Source organism: Helianthus annuus, chromosome 5 (assembly GCF_002127325.2).
Source record: "Helianthus annuus cultivar XRQ/B chromosome 5, HanXRQr2.0-SUNRISE, whole genome shotgun sequence".
Classification (NCBI taxonomy): Eukaryota; Viridiplantae; Streptophyta; class Magnoliopsida; order Asterales; family Asteraceae; genus Helianthus; species Helianthus annuus.
This window is the reverse complement of record NC_035437.2, coordinates 100,393,526-100,408,638: the sequence shown is the minus strand read 5'-3', so window position 1 is coordinate 100,408,638 and position 15,113 is coordinate 100,393,526. Positions and strand designations below refer to the sequence as shown.

The 15,113-nt window shown below is 31.9% G+C and overlaps 2 long non-coding RNA genes across 4 annotated transcripts; both read left to right on the top strand.

The window, feature by feature from the left end:
* Window positions 1–1,224, top strand: LOC110938939. 3 transcript variants are annotated; one of them, XR_004893114.1, is made up of 5 exons: window positions 1–11; window positions 106–153; window positions 245–319; window positions 517–537; window positions 1,155–1,224. It is a non-coding gene; the product is annotated as an uncharacterized LOC110938939 (long non-coding RNA). The 3 variants fall into 3 exon arrangements; XR_002591834.2 differs by lacking the exon at window positions 1–11 and having other exon boundaries at window positions 56–153; XR_004893113.1 differs by lacking the exon at window positions 1–11 and having other exon boundaries at window positions 64–319.
* Window positions 1,225–2,179: 955 nt separating this feature from the next.
* LOC118492303 lies at window positions 2,180–3,891 on the top strand. Its single transcript, XR_004893112.1, has 3 exons — window positions 2,180–2,255; window positions 2,509–2,600; window positions 3,814–3,891. It is a non-coding gene; the product is annotated as an uncharacterized LOC118492303 (long non-coding RNA).
* The last annotated feature ends 11,222 nt before the right edge of the window (window positions 3,892–15,113 follow it).

Below are 15,113 nucleotides of genomic sequence, written 5' to 3'. Positions count from 1 at the left end.
ATCGTCCTTAGGTATGTTATTATGCCATTCCTTCTTTGTTTTCGTATTGTTAATATAATACATCTTTGATTTTTTTCGATTTCATCAACTATCTTACATATTCAGATGAGATTCATAAGGACGACAATGTTTTGATGCTTTCTTCATCTTCATGTAAATGCTATTTGTTTCATGTTTCCAGATTTGAAGAGATCGATTTGTTTGCTGTTTAATAATGATTTACGATGTGTTTTGTCATATCTAGGGTTTGCTTGTGGTCTTTCGTATCCGTCAAAACCCTAATCGACCGGAGAAATCGTCAAAAGTTCTTCACAATATGGTTAGTTTCTTCTCTCAATTTTGTTATTCAATCATCTTTCATCCACATTCAATTTACAAACCCTAAAGCTCATCTACGGTTTCATCTATAATTAGATCTTATACTGTTTATTTATGTTATTAGATCTTATAGGAACTTTTTTTTGTTCAAAACCCATTCGGCAGATCTTAATCATTTTCGTTGTTATTTGTTTGTAGATCGTTCCACATAATTTGCAGGTATGTAATTTATATTAGATTGTTATTTATTGTAAATGTTTAATGTGAATTTTTGATGATTTTTATGTTTTTTTTTGTTGATCGAACCTGTTATATGTAAGTTTAATCAACAATCTATAAAAAATTTGTTCTTTATCTCCTTCTCCGCAGATGCTTATTGTTTGATTTTTCTTTTTTTTTTCCGTTGTTTGTTGGTTGTTTGTTGATGATGATTTTGCATTATCCGATTCCAATCATATGAAATGATATTTTGTTGATGTTTTGATTTTGTTCTCATGTTACTCATATTTTTATTTACAGTCTTTTAGTTTGTTGTTGATGATGATATGTTTTGATTGTGTCCGATGTTTTCTGATTGTGTTGATGAAGATTTACAGTGGTCTGATATTTTTTCATCCGGTATAATGTTTTTGTCTTTGGAATATTGATTTTGTTTCTAAAAAATAAATATTTTTTATTTTTTTAAACTGTTTCTTTTTATTTTTGGATTTGGAAGTTTCTCAATTGATTAAATTATCTTTTAAAGCTTATTGATTGTTGATTTAGGAATATTGATTGTTTTTCTATAAATACTTTACCGTTTTATTTTTTTAAAAACCTTCATATATATTTTTCAGATATGCATCCCTTGCACAACAGTCCTTCATTTTTAAAGCTTATTGATGAAGATGACCCGATATTTTTGGTACGTTTATGTGTATTCTAATTACTAATCATATTTTAAGTAAACTGATATTTATCTTTTTTTTTATTTTGTTTTAAACTTATAGCAAATAAATGGTGATTTATATTTAGTATGATAATTTATGGCATTGGATGTTAGTGATATAATTTTCAGAATTTAAATTTTAAATTTTAAATTTTGAGGTTTCTATTTTAAATTTTAAATTTAAAAGTTTGAGCAACTTTAAATTTCGTTAGTGATTTATTTTTAGTATGATAATTTTGCGGAATTAAGGTTTCTGTTTCTATAAATAAATGGTGTTACGTTTTTTGAAACCTCAAATTTAAAATTTTAAGGTTTCTATTTATATTTCCGGAATTTAAATTTTAAATTTAAAATTTTGAGCAATTTTAAATTTCGTTAGTGATTTATTTTTAGTATGATTATTTTCCGGAATTAGGGTTTCTATTTCTATTTCCGGAATTCAAATTTTAAATTTAAAATTTTGAGCAATTTTAAATTTCGTTAATGATTTTTTTTTGAAACCTCAAATTTAAATTTTAGTGATTTATTTTTAGTATGATAATTTTTCCGGAATTAAGGTTTCTATTTAAATTTTAAATTTAAAAGTTTTCCATTAATGTGTTTCATTTTAAATTTCGAATCTGTAAATTGAATTTAAATTTGAAAGGTTAGACTTTCCTAATAAGTTTGCTTGATTTACGGGATTGGATATTAGTGATTTGATTTTCAGATTTTAAATTTTAAATTTTGAAGTCAACCATTATTTTAAATTTAAATTTTGAAGTAAACCATTATTGTGTTTGATTTTAAATTTTGTATGCTTTGAAATCTTGATGTTTTTTTATGAGATGCTTTGACTATATTATTTGTAATTTTAGGGATGCTTCGAGTCTTTGACTATTGTTTTTGTACTCGAGTTGCATATCTCACAAACTTTTTGTGTTTTGTAATTTTAGGTGAAGAGCTTCTTTCAAACTCATTCCCCTACAAGGAACTATTGAATGGGTTCCTATGAGAAGTTGAAGAAAAGGTATATCTTGCACTGTTTTGCGAGTTATATTTTTTTGTATTTTAGTAATAATTTTTGTATTTAATTAGTTTTTAATTCTTTAAAGATGTCTTTAATTTCTTTTTAAATCTGTTTTTGTTTCTATAAATAGATTAGTGTTGTTAAAGATGATTTTTGTATTCGAAATTATGATTCGGTTTCTGTAAATAGACTTTGTTTCTATAAATAGATTACCGTTATATTTTTTTTTAAACAATGGTTACTTCCTTTGCAGTTATGGATAATGAAAACAACGCTCCTTCGTTATTAAAGTCGATTGAGGACTATGATCCTATATTTTTCGAATTGTTCGTCGACCAAAAACAGGTTAGTTCAGTTTTGTTGGTGTTGTTTGTTTTTTGATATGTAAGTCTTTCTTTTTTATTTTTGTCTTTAGGTGTTAATTTGAAATTTTATGTGATTATCTTTTGAAGTTCTTATGGTTTGTTTTGTGAGTTATAAATTTTTGTATTTAGTTATGATTTTTGTACTTAGTTAATTGTTAATTCTTTAAAGATGTCTTTAATTTCTTTTTAAAGTTGTTTTTGTTTCTATAAATAGATTAGTGTTGTTAAAGATGATTTTTGTATTCGAAATTATGATTCGGTTTATGTAAATAGACTTTGTTTCTATAAATAGATTACCGTTATATTTTTTTTAAAACAGCGGTTACTTCCATTGCAGTTATGGATCATGAAAACAACGCTCCTTCGTTGTTAAAGTTGATTGGGGACTATGATCCTATATTTTTGGTATGTTTCTTAAGTTTTCAGTTTTGTGCACACAATAAGTTATTGCAACTTATATGTTTTTTTTTTTGTTTCGATTGATAGGAAATATCATATGATTTTGCAACCTTATTGTGGGGAGAACAACTTTCATATGTCAATGTCTTAAAATTATTGATGATGATTTATCGTGAGTCATTGAGTTATAATTTTGTATTTAGTTAGTTGTTAATTCTTTAAAGATGCCTTTGATTTCAATTTTAAAGTTGTTTTTGTTTCTATAAACAGATTACTGTTGTTAAAGATTATTTTTGTATTCGGAATTATGATTCGGTTTCTGTAAATAGACTTTGTTTCTATAAATATATTACCATTATATATTTTTTAAAACAATGGTTACTTCCTTTGCAGTTATGGATCCTAAAAACAACTCTCATTCGTTGTTAAAGTTGATTGAGGAATATGATCCTATATTTTTGGTATGTTTCCTTAGTGATTTGATTTTTAAATTTTAAATTTTGAAATCAATCATTATTTTAAATTTAAATTTGAAAGTTTTCCATTAATGTGTTTGATTTTAAATTTCGAATCTGTAAATTGAATTTCAATTTGAAAGGTTAGACTTTCCTAATAAGTTTGTTTGATTTACGGGATTGGATATTAGTGATTTGATTTTCAGATTTTAAATTTTAAATTTTGAAGTCAATCATTATTTTAAATTTAAATTTTGAAGTAAACCATTATTGTGTTTGATTTTAAATTTTGAATGCTTTGAAATCCTGATGTTTTTTTATGAGATGCTTTGACATTAGGTGTTTATTTTGGATGGTCCGGAGTTTTTGGCTGCAACTATGTTGGACAGAGATATGCTTGTTATTGCTGTAAATTGGTACCATGTCAGTTGGTTTTGCTTGGTAAGGTTAGACTTTCCTAATAAGTTTGCTTGATTTACGGGATTAGATATTAGTGATTTGATTTTCAGATTTTAAATTTTAAATTTTGAAGTTAATCATTATTCTAAATTTAAATTTTGAAATAAACCATTATTATGTTTGATTTTAAATTTTCAATTTCGAAGTCAATTATTATGTTAAATTTAAATTTGAAAGTTTGCCATTAATGTGTTTGATTTTAAATTTCGAATCTGTAAATTGAATTTAAATTTGAAAAGTTAGTCTTTCCTAATAAGTTTGCTTGATTTACGGGATTGGATATTAGTATACTTTGTTTATTGGGTTTTAACTAATAATTTGATTGACTCGGTTGTTAGATTTGTGACGATGCGTCGGACAAACAACATTGGGAAAATATACAGCCTTGAGCCTTGGTAAGTTAACACATTAGTTAAGGTTATGATGTTTTTTCATGGCACCGACACATTATTGAGTAGTAGTGCATTAGGTTAGTGATATTAAAATTTGTGCCTTGAGAAATTTTGTATATTGATTGATGTTTGAAATTGATTGTGAGGTCTTTGATTGTGCATTGTATTGCTGATTGATGTATGAGATTTTGTTGATTGGCATAAGGTATTAGATAAGATGTGTTTGAAGTTGTGAAGATGAATAAGTGAGACATGTGTAGCAGATATTAGTGAGTGCACAACAAATTAGTTAGGGTTTTGAATTATTGCTACAGGTTAGTGATGTTAGAGATTGTGTTATGAGAAATGTGTAGATTGAATTATGTCTGTGTTTGATTGTGACACCTTTGATTGTGCATGAAATTGCTGGTTATATGAGATTTTGTTGATTGTAGACAAATAAGTTTGAACAGAACTTATTAGATTTGAAAGTTTGCCATTAATGTGTTTGATTTTAAATTTCGAAACTATAAATTGAATTTAAATTTGAAAGGTTAGACTTTCCTAATAAGTTTGCTTGATTTACGGGATTGGATATTAGTGATTTGATTTTCAGATTTTAAATTTTAAATTTTGAAGTCAATCATTATTTTAAATTTAAATTTTGAAGTAATGGCAATCTGAGTCTGATTTTTTTCGTGATTAATATCCGCTTGAGTAACCCAATATGAGTCTGACTTTTTTCGTTAACGATTCTGGTAAACTTTCCCGATTTGGGTTTTCTGCAAGGCTAATCATCTAAATTAATTTGTTATTTTTATGGTTTACCATTGCATAAGTTAGTATAATTTGTTGACAAAGTTTTGTTTTGTGGGATAGTAGTCATAAATTGAGTAATATTCAAGGTTTATGTGTTTCTATTTTGATTCATTAAATAAGATGTGTTTGAGTAATATTCAAGGTTTATGTATATATGAGATTTTGTTGATTGGCATAAGGTGTTAGATAAGATGTGTTTGAAGTTGTGAAGATGAATAAGTGAGACATGTGTAGCAGATATTAGTGAGTGCACAAGACATTAGTTAGGGTTTTGAATTATTGCTACAGGTTAGTGATGTTAGAGATTGTGTTTTGAGAAATGTGTAGATTGAATTATGTTTGTGTTTGATTGTGACACCTTTGATTGTGCATGAAATTACTGGTTATATGAGATTTTGTTGATCGTAGACAAATAAGTTTGAACAATTAGATTCACATTTAAGTATAAAAAATGAGAGGTTGTTATAATCTGAATTATATTCTGAACGAAAAACTGAAAGGAAAAGGAAAAAAAAAGAATAATTTAACACATAGAAAAGAGGATAGAGAGAGAGAGAATTGCCACATTTTTAAAACAAAAAATATAAGGTAACCATGCTTCTAAAATATACTATACTTTTTAATAATATTTTGTGGAAAATGGACTATACTGGGTAGGTAGTCAAACATGGTTTTTAGGGTCAAAACGGCTGTGTTGGGTTGACTCGGGACACTTTTATGAAAAACTTGATGTTTCTGACCTTAATAAACCATTTTTGTAGATGACCAATGTATATCTCTATTTGAGGAATCTCCAAAGATCCAGAGCCGATTGTTTCATAGAGCCGTGAAGTTGCGTTAAACATACTGGATTTTGAACGATCCGACAAACCATTCGAGGTACTTGGAAGATTAAGTCTCTTATCTGGGTGGTTGTTACAGGTTTAGGATGTTAAATGATTTTGGATGTACTCTGCGATGTCGATGATGCAGAGATGTTGGTGAAGCTCAGGTTAACAACTTCATGTGTATATTTTAATGAATAAAGTTTTTGTTGTTTATATTTTCTAATTTAAACTTTTAATTAACTTCAAAATTTAATTAAATGAGTCTGTTTTGCAGGTTCGAACAACTTCATGTGTATATTTTATTATAAAAAATAAAAGTTTTTTTTTTGTTTCATGGGTCGTTCAGAGAGGCAAGTTTCTGCCTCCGGTTCTTGCCCGAAGTTTCTGACCTTACTCGCAACCCATTGACTACAACTTTCAATTCAAAACAATTATAAAAAAATTACGTTTGAAAACATGTATTTTTATTTTATTTAATGATATAACTCGATTAATATAAAGTAATTTTTTCTACCCGCGAAGTTCGCGGGTGATAACCTAGTACAATACATATTAGTTTTTTTAACGTAAAGGTAGACTTTCCATTCATTAACACCCTCTAGCCAGTAGCTAGAGTATATTACATTTAAACCCCCCTGTGTGTTCCGTATACTTGAGCCCCTTTTCGTTCTATTCTTGAGCCAAATAAACGTGCACTACTCAACTATTTTGCTAGGATAAAGTACTTTTTGAGTTCATGTGTTATAGTGATTTTAATTACTTGAGTTCAAGATCAAAAAGTTTAACGCTCTGAGTCTCTGTAAGCTTTTTTTCTAATATTTTGAGTCCAACTTTTTAACTACGTTTGAATATTCTGTTAGTTTATAATGAAAAGACTAAAATACCCCTGTATTTAAAAAATAAAAATATAAATAAATAACAAACCTTATCTCACTTTTACAAACTCTCAAACCCACTCATCACTTTCTCTCTCTCTCTCTCTCTCTCTCTCTAAACACCACCAAGAACCACCCTAACCATCACACACCACCACCGTACAACACCTCTTCCTAGCAACCACAAGCACCTCACCTGCAGGCTGCAACCATACACCACCATCACCACCGGCCCCACCTTTGAGAGTACCAGCACCACTATAAACCACCGCCATACACCACCTCCGACACCACCATCACCACAATAAACCACCACCATTGCCCTACCTCCGACAACACCATCATCACCATCAAAGCCGCCACCACTAAAACCCTAAAACGGCCGCTACTGAAACCCTAAAACGACATCACTGCTGTCACCATCAAAGCTGCCACCACTGGAACCCTAAAATTACCACCACTGTTGTCACCATCAAAGTCGCTACTGAAACCCTAAACCACTGGAAGTTTAGCAGATCTGGAACCTTCTATGTTCGATCTACGAAACAACCAAGTTTTGGCGGTTAATTTGGTTTTTGAACTTCATCAGTTGTTAGCTAGATCTGGTGCTATTGATGAAGTGTTATCGGCAGTGAAACAAATGTCGCCAGGGATTCTCACGGTGGTGGAGCAGGAGGCGAATCACAATGGAACGAGTTTTCTAGAACGATTTACCGAGTCGTTACATTATTATTCCACTTTGTTTGACTCACTTAAAAGCAGCGGTGGCGGCGGTGGTGGTGTTGGCGGTGGTGCCGCAGTTAACGGCGAAGTTGACATTGGAGTTAACGGTAGTGGTGTATCGCCAGTGAATGGTGAGGATAGGTTTATGTCAGAGATGTATTTGGGGAAACAGATATGTGGTGGTGTAGTGGTAGTGCGGTGGTGTTAATGGTGGTGGTAGGGGTCTAAATGAGAGAGAGGGAGAGAGAGAAAAAGGAGGAATGGACAGGTGTGTGTGAAATGTTTGTGTGTGGAGGTGTGTATAACAATATATATAATTTATTTTATATATAATATTAAAATATTTATGCATTAGACACTTGTTCCTTATACTTTTGTGCATATAAGAGTTGTACTTTGTATGTAAATGACTAAATTACCCTCCTGGTTAATAGACTTGGTGGATGGAGTTAAGAAATTGTACTCAAATAGTTAAGAAAAGTGGCTGTAGGGTCTCAGGTTGTTAAACATTTTAATTTTAGACTCAAGTGGTTGTAACCCCTAAAACACAGAGACTCAAAAAGTAATTTAGCTGTGAAATACCCTCTCTGTAAGACCAAAGCTTCCATAGAGTAGCCATAATAATACATATTAGTAAATACTTATGTTGTACCATATAACATTTATTATGTTATAGACCCGTATTAAATAAGAGGTTGATTTTTGGGTTGAAGTTTACGAATAAAATTGGGACCATGGATTTTTTTTAGCAAAATTGTAAATCATAAAAGTTAACAATGGTTGATACACGGTAAAAACTCAAAAAGATTTATTGTTTAATTTTTATATATTTTTTTAACTAGGTTATAATTCATGTATTACACAAATTGAATAAATATAATGTTATATATTTACTAATAAAAAGAAATCATGTCGTTAAAAAACTTGCAATGTAATGTTATACTTACTAATAAGAAGAAATCATTTCTTTAAAAAACTTGTGTATTGCACAGACTAAATAAAACCATATATTATACGGGTTGAATAAAATATATACCATCAGTTAACAAATCTAGTCGTCATGATATGTCCTTAAAAAATGAATTTTGACGTGACAATTATAAATTATGTTAGAGTAAATTACAAGTTTTGTGATAAAACCCAGAAAACTAAACTAATCAGCTACAGATTTTAATCCATTTCGAGAAGGATTAAGTCTCCAAATCAGAATACAATTCTAAATTTTCTAAAAATATAAAAACCCCTACCCTAAACTAAACACAAAGAAACACATTTAAACGTAAACTAAACAGCAGTTACTTCTTATTTTTCAGCCCCACTCACCCACTATTCCTTTCCTAATTTCCTTCCTGAATTGAGTCTGGTTTCGTATCAATACATCCCAGCCGGTGAAAGGACTTGTCCTCAAGTCGCTTATCTGATATTTATTGACTGTTATAGCAAGCGATGAGCCATTCCATTATAGCTTGACCGGTTTCTTGGACCCCATTATTGTTTAGAACTTTAGTAGGCTGGGAAGTATCCAATGAAGCAGGGAGTTGTCTACGAGCCGCCTTGAACGTTATAATATGAATGATAGGGTGGGTGCAAGAGCCCTGTGGAAGCGCACACTCATAGACTATTGGGTCCACCTTACCAAAGACTCTGTATGGCCCAAAAAATCTAGGTGATAACCTCGCATCCCTACGTTTGGTCAAATCTTCCCTTGAGAGGTTTAGTGGATCCAAATCTTTGATCTCCGGATTTGTTTTCAATTGAGGATGTGGTTGCGTTAAAACAACATGCTCATTCTCATGACAAATAAATTTTTAGAGGAAGTCCTTTTGAAGTTGGTCATAGTTCTGGGAAGTACAATCAGGGACATTGATCCTACCAGCATTATACACGGTTCTAGATTTCTATATAAGCACTTCAGCCTTCGGTTCTTCTTTGAGATCATTCAATTCTTCATCAGTTGGCGTCCCTTTTATGCCCATCTCCACCGTCTTCTTAAAATCATTGTCTGATTCTTCAATGTTACAGCCATCTCCGATCATCTGGGCTTTGTGTCGTCAACAACGTCCCTCAAAGATGCCAGAATGGCATCTAATTTTGCTGCAATGGTTGTTAGTTGATCCGCCAAATTCCGGGTTGTAAGTGCCATTCGATTTCCCGGCAATGGAACCAAATGATAAAACCCAGAAAACTAAACTAATCAGCTACAGATTTTAATCCATTTCGAGAAGGATTAAGTCTCCAAAACAGAATACAATTCTGAATTTTCTAAAAATATAAAAACCCCTACCCTAAACTAAACACAAAGAAACACATTTAAACGTAAACTAAACAGCAGTTACTTCCTATTTTTCAGCCCCACTCACCCACTATTCCTTGAGTCTGGTTTCGTATCATTTTGTCTTTTATATATGTACCGAATTGCAGGCGGTGTCCTTTGACTTCAAAATTGACTGGTTTTGTCCTTAACATTTCAGAATCCCTCACGTTATGTCCTTTAGGCCAAACCCAGTTAGATTTTTTGGTTAAATATAGTCATGTACCTTGCACATGAGGGCATTTTTGTCATTTTGTCTTCCCATGGGCTATTTTGTAAGGAATTATTATTCAAGACTAATTGTATAAAATTGAAAAATAAAAATAAATATAAACTATTTTTCTCTCTCTCTACCCACCACCACCACCATCTCTCTTAACCCATTACCACCACCTCCCACCACCACCCCACAACCTTCACTGCCACCACCCACCTCAACCTTCACCGCCACGAACCTCTATTAAATTCACCGCTTCTTACCAAAAAAATTATACATGACGAATATCTATAAGCAAATACCAACCCCTCGATGCTATTCATGATCATAAAAGCCACCCTTTTATGCCGTCCACAATAGCTTCATGAATCAATGATGCATCAACTTTAAATATCCCTTCAGACTCATCAACCTCAAGCAAATCTATTTAAGATTGCAGCAGTTCAACCGGCATGAAATGCTTCCCTTCTGCAGCTCATTTCTGAACTCGATCCATAAGCACATTGACCACAACATCCAATAGAACAAACTTCACAACACACAGGTCATATGCACCCGCTCGATAATTCAAGTCAACTGACCTAAGAATCTCCCTGTACTACTTTTGGAGGGCAGAACACCCAAGAATTACAGTCTTGCCACTGACCAAATTTGCATTCACAACATCCCAAAGCACTTCAAGCCATGGGGTCCGGTCTTCATCCGACAAAGGAATCTCTTTCTTCATTTTCTCTGTTTATTGATACACATATTTCTATATCAACTACCACCCCCAACTACCGGCAAACAAATTGTATAACTCAGAATCAAAAATAAATGAGGATTGTTCTCGGATTCAAAACGAACAACTGATTTTCTTGTGAGATCCGAAAATAATATCAAAGGTCAGTTGACCCATTTACTTATGGGTACAGACTCCGGCCACCACCACTTGCAATCGCCCAACTCCACCTCCACCGGACCACCGCCGCACCCACCCCTTCACCCACCGCCCTCTCTAACCCACCACAATCAACCACCCACCACTATCCACCCACCACCGCTAAACCCACCATCAGTATCGCACCCACCACCGCTATACCCGCCATCACCGTCACACCCACCACCGTACACCTCCCATCACCGCTAAACCTACCAACACCATTGCACCCTCCACAATCCACTACCCATGTTTTTTTAGATAGAGAAAGAAAGCGCAAAGTTTTTTTAGAGAGAGTAGAGAGCGGTTTGTAGAGAAAGAGAGAGTAGAGAGCATTTTGTAGAGAGAAAGGGAGAGAGAGAGAAAGAGAGTGCACAAATGAAATTGTATTTTATATGTTTGTTTTTTTTTATTTTTACACAATTAGTCCCTTATTATAAGTTATTTACTCAATAGTCCATAGGGAGGCAAAATGACAAAAGTGCCCTTATGTGCAAGGCACATGTCCAACTTTAACCAAAAAATCTAACTGAGTTTGGCCTAAAGGACATAGCGTGAGGGATTTTGAAACATTAAGGACAAAACCAGTCAATTTTGAAGTCAAAGGACACCGCCTGCAATTTGGTAAATACATAAAGGACAAAACTTGTAATTTACTTATTCCGTTAAGTTAATTTTTAAAACATTTTTTTCCAACCGAATATTAACTTTTTTTTCCAACCGAATATTAACTTTTTTTAATTTTTAATATAGTTAGTTATTAAAGATGAAACTACCAATTAATAATGTATGTAAGTTTACCAATATACCCTTATAGTTACATTAAGTGCAAATATTAAATGAAGTCTAATGAAGCATTCCTATTGGTTGAAATTTCTTCTTTTTTCTTACAAAGAATTTCTTCTCATTTGAACTTTCCACTATATATATATATATATATATATATATATATATATATATATATATAGACATACATATATATATAGGGGATGGTTCAAATGAAAACCACTTTTATTGTGAAAACTCGAAAACTAACTAAAAAAAGCCTAAAAAACACACAAAATTTTTTTTTTCATTTTTTTTATAAAAATCGCTAGTTTTTATATATAAAAAAAAACTTTTTTTCAAAAAAAAAAAATTGTGTAGTGCATATGTGTAATAATACACATGTGTAGTACACATACATATGTGCAGTATTACACATGTGCACTACACAAAAAAATTTTTTTTTTTTTTTTGAAAATTTTTTTTATATTAAAAAACCTGCGAAATTTTGATTGCAAAAAAAAAAATTAAAAAAAAAATTTTTTGTATGTTTTTTTGGCTTTTTTTAATTAGTTTTCGAGTTTTCACAATAACTAGTGGTTTTCATTTGAACCTTCCCCTATATATATATATATATATATATATATATATATATATATATATATATATATATATATATATATATATATATATATATATATAGGATTAGGTTCAAACGTGAACAATTTCTCCAGCCTGAACTGCGTGAACTGATCTGGACCATTGATTATTAGGATCTTGATATTTTAAATGGATGGCATGGTTGTAATTATTAGGTTTTTTGATACCATTTAATTAAGCTAATAAGGGTAAATATGTAATCTACATATCATATTGAACAACATCCCATTTATATCTACTTTTACGTTTCAAAATCCCACAAATATCTCTCTCTCACATATCAAAGCCAACATCAAAGAAAATCCCTTATTAGCTCACAGATCCGTCGCCCAGATCCACGTCTCACCTTCATCGCCCATCCATCCATCCATCAACCCTTCTTTCCGATCAAACATCTAGGGTTTCTGTTACTAATTTCACAAAAAAACTTGCTTTCCACTGCCTATAGATTCCTTATTTCGGCGTCTTCAACTGGTCCGATGGGGGTCGACTTCCATGCCGCCGGAAGCAGAGGAGACCATCTCCGACAATCATCTCTCTCTTTGCTCTGTTATCAGCCTTCAAGATCGTTGATGAAGTAGACGGTGTCCGATGGGGGTCGACGGTGGTCCGATGGGATCTGATAGGTAACACGTACTGCCTCCTAGGGTTGTGGTTAACTTTGAAAGGTTAATACTGATTTAACAACTGATTTTACTCGTTTTATTCACGATTCTTAATTGTTGGTTGTTGTGTGTAGACGATTTGTTTTTATAACCTTATTTCAATTTGGGAGGAATTAGGGCTGTGGAAGTGAGAATGTAGGTAATCTTGTGTTTAAACTCAGTTACGACGAGCTTGAAAGAGATTTAATCAATCAAGGTATTTTGTGTAAATGAGCTGTGAATTTGTCATCTGTGAATTTTTGAAAGATCTATGCATGGAAGATTAGGCAGCTTCTAATATGGGTTAAGCATATGATTCTTCTTTTAATATCGTAAACAGTGGATTGATTTCTTGAAGTTCTAAATTATTCAATATTTAACCAAATTACCAAATAGTTTGCAATTTTTCATATGTTGAAAATTATTATTGTTTGGTTGAGAATTTTTGAAGATTTGTTATGAGGTTCTGAAGGTTGTTGTTAATGCAATGTACACACGTGTATTTCTTTTATTTTGCTCTGTTCTTAAGGCGCTGTACACATGTGTATTCTGATTTTGCTTGTTTTTAAGGCGCTGTACACATGTGTATTATGATTTTGCTCTGGTTTTAAGGCGTTGTACACATGTGTATTCTGATTTTGCTATGTTTTTAAGGCAATGTACACATGTGTATTCTGATTTTGCTCTGTTTTTAATGCGATGTACACATGTGTATAGCGTCTGTTTTTGTGATATCTCATATTTTTTGTGAATTATGCAAAGTATTAATTGCTGAGTTTTTTGTGTTATTATAGGAGACGTCGTAAACGAGAAAAGTGGAGATGGAAGGTCGATAAGGATGATTCACGTATGAGGTCGATAAGGATGATTCACGTATGTTTGTTTGCTTGGTCGATAAGGATGATTCAGCATACAACGCGGCGAATAGTTGTAAAAGACTATGTCTTTTTTATTTTTCTGATTATGTTGCGTTTATTGTTTTAACGAAACTGGAACTTGTAATTATATGTTTTTTTTTTTGGTTTGGCAAACATCATGTAACTTGTTATTTGCTTAATATAAACTAGTTTTACAGGTTTTGTTTGTTTATATGTATGTATTATGTAGCTAATTACACATATGTACCATGCTGAGTACACATGTGTACTGTTCAAAATCCCAAGTACACATGTGTACACCGTTGAAATATGAAGGTTACGTGGATCTTAAAAATCATAATTCGAATTCTGGTGGTGAAATGTGAAAAATAAAAATGAAATAAAAGATATTGTGGATAATGAATTTAAAATAGGAAAGATGTAACTTAATTCAATTATTAAAATAATGATTTAAATCTAATTTTTTATATAATTACAATCATACCCTTAACAACTAAAAAGGATATCAATGGTCCAGATCAGTTCACGCAGTTCACGCTTGGGAGGTTGTTCACCCTGGAACCCTACCCTATATATATATATATATAGAGTAGGGATCCTACAGAAAGTGTGTTTTTCCTAGAAAGTCTAGGAAGCGATCTGGGCCATCCAATGGGTGTGTTTAATGGTTGAGATAATCTTGGTGGCATTTTGGTAATATGTGTTTCTTAAATATAGGATTATTTAATTAATCAGGGGTAGATATGTCATTTAGCTTGTTTTAAATATGGAAATAATTGTCATTCCATAACCACCCCACATTTCATGCGATTTTTTTTCTCTCTCTCCCTTTCTCTCTCTCTCTCTCTCTCTCTCTTCCTTCTATCCTTCATGAAGAAACACATCAAGAAAACATATCGTATTAATATGCTTGCTGTTAAAACACAGCGTCAAGAAATCCTCCAGCATTACCAGCGTGGATGGTAAAACACAGCGTATGAATCTGCTTATTGTTAAAACACAACTGTATGAATCTGAATGCTAAAACACAACCGTATGAATCTGCTTGCTATTAAAACACAATTGTATGAATCTGAATACTAAAACACAACTGTATGAATCTGCTTGCTGTTAAAACACAACTGTATGAATCTGCTTACTGTTAAAACACAACTGTATGAATCTGCTTGCT